The sequence below is a fragment of the Calliphora vicina genome, chromosome 2 (genome assembly GCF_958450345.1).
Source record: "Calliphora vicina chromosome 2, idCalVici1.1, whole genome shotgun sequence".
NCBI lineage: Eukaryota > Metazoa > Arthropoda > Insecta > Diptera > Calliphoridae > Calliphora > Calliphora vicina.
In genome coordinates this window covers 71,036,867-71,042,518 of record NC_088781.1, presented here as the reverse complement: position 1 = coordinate 71,042,518, position 5,652 = coordinate 71,036,867, and positions in this window count along the sequence as shown.

The following is a 5,652-nucleotide window of genomic DNA, read 5'->3' as shown; positions in this document are numbered from 1 at the left end:
CTACTTGTGTACTTTTTAAAAATTAAGTAAAAAATGGCAAATATAATTTTGTATTCACTATTATTCTGTTTGGCGTCGCCGACGCAACACACCGCCGTTTTTAATCGTTTGTTGTAAATTCGTATTCCCTTTGGCAATATTGCCATTTATCGATGACTGTCAACATTTGTTTGGTATTCTGTAAAGCCTATAGTACACGGAATGAAAAAGCCACATGCGCTTGCGGCTCTGACGTAATTTTGACGTCATCATGAAGAAACATTTGCAACATGCCGTGTACTTTCACTTTTTGGGATACTCACATGCAGTATACATTTGCATGTGTACCACATGTAACTTACAATCCCCATGCACACATGTGCCTTTTTCACATGCCGTGTACTACCCGGTTACATGTGAATTTTGACATTTTAAATATTTTTACATACGCATGTATACACCTATAGGTGTCACAAAATATGTAAAAGCAAGACTTTTTGATACAACATTTGCCGCATGTATCGATATATTGTTGTTTGTATTGAATAAATTTGTTTGGCATTTGGTTTGTTTAATTTTTACGTTTATTTTGTTTTTATAAAAATAGGATATGATGATCAATAAGATATTCTTATTGAAAATCAACTGCATGCGAGAGAAAAATTATGCACATATGGACCGACGATGAAATCAATCGTTTAATTGCGTCTGGGGAAAACGGGAATGTATTGCGTTTTTTTCAACAAAATTTTCGTCCAAACACCACGCATCGTCTTTGCCATATTCGCCATTGTCTTCTTCGTCTAAAATATGCATGGCCAAAATAGCAATATCAGCCTACTTTCATTTCGACATTTTAATCAATACTACAGAAAATTGTGATGACTTAGCATGCCGTGTACTCAATGCTGTTAGGTTTTTTTTTGAAAAAATCGTCAAAATTAAAAAGAAAAATATCGTCAAATTCGTCACAACAATTTTACAAAATCGTCACAACTTTAAATCATGTTGTATTCATTCAATTAAATGTTTTATTTATAAAAATATTAGTTATTTAAAGGGAAACATACAATTCATCAGCCTTAAATCCATAAAACATTTAAAACACCGAACAGTAAATTATAGTACAGTTTTTTTTTCGTTACTAAATTTTGAATACTATTTACATCCCAAGGCGTATTAACAAGGTGAGTGCGTCCCGGCAACAAATACAACAATGCAAAAACAACAGGCGATTTGTTTTTGTTAAAATGTACGGTAAATGTCAAAATCAAGGCGAATTAAAATATTACTATTTTATTTACAATAACAAATGTAAACATAAACAAAGTTTGACATATAGTGTACATAAAACCACAGCGAATTAAGAAACAGCTGATTTTATGCACTCACCTTGTTAATACGCCTTGTTACATCCGAAGAAATATTTTTTTGCATTTTTCTGCATCCAACACTAAACATAATTAAGGGTGTTGTATTTGCACCATCACTAAAAGATCTTTCTGAACAAGAAATAACTGATGGACTCAAAAATCAAGGAGTAGTTGATTGCAAGTAGATCACAAAATTTAATGAAGGCAAAGTAACAAACACTCCATTACATATTTTACATTTCGACCAATATAGATTACCAAATGAAATAAAAATAGGCTTTCTAAATTGCAAAGTAGACCCGTACATCCCTACTCCCATTCAATGTAAAAAATGTTTTAAATTGGGCCATACCAAAAAATATTGTAATGGTAACGAAATATGTGAAATTTGTTCGTCAACAATACATGACCCTACACCATGTACTAAATTAGAATGTGTAAACTGCAAACACCCCCACAGAGCAAACAATAAAAAATGTCCCGTTATACAATATCGACAAGAAATATTAAAACAAAAAACGATAAACAATTTTACCTATAAAGAAGCAACAACAAAAGCATTACCAGTAGAATCTTTTGAAATTCCCTCTGAAGACTTGCAAACTGCAATTGAAGAGAGAAAGAAAAAATTGAACATCCAAAAAAGCAACAATCAACAACAACAAAAAAACACAATACTACCTACCTCCAGTAGCGGTGCGTAGACTTACATTGTAAATTGGTTCCATCGATTTCTTTACTAAATCTGTTCTGATGATAGATTGCGACGCTCCCGTGTCCATAGTAAGAATGTGCTTCCGACCGTTTATGTACCCACTTGCAGTAAGATTGTTATTTTCCTGCTGCAGTACTGATATGGAGATGGTAGGGCCATCAGGTGTGGGTGTCAGATCCTGTCCCTCAGTGCAAGCTCGCTTTAAAGGTGGCTCCTGTAATGCTTGATGATTCGCCATCTGGTTATTTCTTGATGCTGAAACATATCTGATTCGCTTTATTGGTGCTCTGCAGTTTCGCTGAATGTGACACATTTTTCCACAGTTATAACATTTAACTTTGGCTTTAGTTTGTCTCTTACTTAAAGCCTTTAAAACTGCTTCTATTAATTCCTTTAATTCGTTGACCATACTTCTATCATTTTCAGCGACAACCTCGATCTTCCGCACATTACACACCTGGGGCTTTGAAATTATCTTTGCTGTTTCTTGTACCAGCGCGAATGAGACGGTTTCAAAGAATGATGACTTTGGTGTGGCACATACCGCATATTTTATCTCTGGATCGCGAATACCATTCACAAATGCCTCTATCTTCAAATGCTCCACAATCGGATTGTTTTCCCCTGGATAAATAAGCTGTAGCAAACGCTCGATTTCCATCGCAAAATCTTGTAGCGTCTCATTGGCATTCTGCACTCTACCACGCAATTCCATTCGGTATAATTCTTTTTTATGTTCGCCACCACGTAAGTACGTTTTAGCGCCTCCATTATGTCATCATAACAATTTCTGTTGCTTGCTGGCACGCTTTCAAGAACTACTGCGGCATTCCCTTTTAAGGCCAATATCAATTCTATAGCTTTTTCTTCATTGTTCCACATGTTTCTAATGGCAACTGTATCAAACTGGAATTTGAACACATTAAATGGTGTGGTGCCATCAAAACTAGGGGCCTTTATTCTACTAGAGGATTCTGAAATAACTCGCACCGGTCCATTTTGACATTGAAGATTATTAATTTTCATTTCCAGATAGAGAAATTTATTATCAACATCTTGGGATTGTTTTTCTAGGCCGCTCTCTAATTCGGACACCTTTTTGTCAACGACATCCACTCTGCTGTTAATAACCTCAGACATTTCCTGAATTTTTTCATCTGCAGCTCTAGAGGATTCTTGAAGTTTCGCTTCCATTTCAGCTAAGTGTTTGATAGTTTCTTTGACTTCAGCTTTAACTTCAGCACGAAGTTTCTCGTTGTCGGTAAGAAGTTTCTCATTGTAGACTCTAGATGTTTCTTGAACTTCTCTAGAATTTTCCTGAACTTCAGCTTTAACTTCAGCAAGAAGTTCAGTTTTAACCTCCGCAAGCTGTTTCGAATTTTAATTAAATTTCGCTTCCAGGTTCTTGTTGGCTGTTTCCATTTTTCCCATCATAGCCGCGAACATTGTGCTTAAATCCATCCTGCTTGTTGTTGAACGTGCAGAAACTTCCATTTCTTCCTTATATTCGAATTCGTAAGCACCGATGTCAATATCACGCCGTTTGAATTCGTCTATAAGCCTCTTTTGCAATTCTGCCTTGTTACCTGCTGTTTGTAGCTCCAACTTACTCAATTCCTTCTTGAGTTGTTCAACTTTCAGTTCCTCAAACTTCATGCTTATTACTTTGCAATCCCACTTCTGACACCAATTGTTACGTTTTAACCTTTTCAAAACGCTGGTTTATTTCCTTTAAATAAACCGGATACTTTTGATTGCAAATAAAAGCCGTTTAGTAGTTTGAAAATTGTAACAACTCTTTATTTCTTTAAAATGTACAACAACAGAATTAAATAGCCACTCAATGTTTTTTTATACACGTTTATAAATTCTCAGAATTACAGACACAATTTATAATGTACACGAATTTACTTGAAAAAACACAACACACTTTAAGGCACTTAGATGATGTTTCTTCGAAAAGCGTCTCTGATCAACTCACTCACGACTGCAACCTCTGCCACTATTTATAACACTGCATTACCATCTAGAAAGCTCTTTAACTGTCAAAGTTCGAATATTCTAGATCATACGCCATCTGTGGTGTACTTTCTACAATGTTCTTTAACTGAATATTCGAATACAGCGTTGCCAACTTACGATCAAATCAACTGAAAGCTTTTATTTAACAATGCCCACAGATATGTTACAGTTTTACAGCACTGTTATTTGAAACCATTATGCTACTTTTAAATCAGCCGTTAAAATCGTTATATTTGAATTCAAGTACAATTTCGTAACAATATGTATTATTACCGATGGCAATCCCACTCACCTTTCAACACATAACACCTTAACGCACATCGACATTGCTGGCTGCTCACCCTCTTTATTAACTTCCGTATGCTGTCAAACTTTAGATGATTTACATCACAGTGACCATTTCCCAATAAAAACAACATTAACTACTGGTACTAATAACTTTATAAATACGCCAATAAGAAAATTCAATTTAAACAAGTAAGAGTGCTATATTCGGCTATGCCGAATCTTATATACCCTTCACCTTTGATGTGGATGCATTATTATTTTTTATAATTAGTATATATGTATGTACATTGCCCACTTTCAGCTTACAGCATCCTAAATTTATCAAGAACACAAAAAACAACAACGCCAAACGAAACAAAACACCAAAAGAAAAAACAAAATACGCAAGCCAATGAAACCAACACACATCCAAACATACGTTTAATTGTATAAAAAACAACAACGCCAAACGAAACAAAACACCAAAAGAAAAAACAAAATACGCAAGCCAATGAAACCAACACACATCCAAACATACGTTTAATTGTATAAAAAACAACAACGCCAAAAGAAACAAAACACAAAAGAAAAACAAAATACGCAAAGCATGCACATCCAAGCATACGTTTTGTTGTTTTTTTGTCAAAAAAAACCAACACACAACCAAACAAACGTTTAGTTGTATAAAAAACAACAACAACGCCAAAAGAAACAAAACACAAAAAACAAAATACTCAAAGCATGCACATCCAAAAACATACGTTTTGTTGCTTTTTCGTCAAAGCATGCAATACATTGTGTTTTTTGATGAAATTTTCAGAGGTTGTCTCGGATTTTTGCTCATATCTCCGTTATTTATGGACGGATTTTGCTGATTTTAAATAGCAAAATTCTCGAAAGTATGTCTGACAGAATTGTTGAAGATTTGGATCCCGGAGAATCTGGGGCCTTCAGAAAATTGATTTCAACAGACAGACAGACAGACGGACATGGCTTAATCGACTCCGCTATCTATAAGGATCCAGAATAAATATACTTTAAAGGGTCGGAAATGAAAAATGTAGAAATTACAAACGGAATGACAAACTTATATATACCCTTCTCACGAAGGTGAAGGGTATAAAAAAGGCGAACTGGGATCTTTATGGCCAAATAGTTGAAAATATATTAAGTAACATAAACTTTTCACATGAGGTTAACAAAGACAATGCTTTAAATACTAAAGCGATTAGAACTGCTGCCAACTTCCATATACCACAAACAACACCAACACAAAAAAGAATCGTTCCCTGGTGG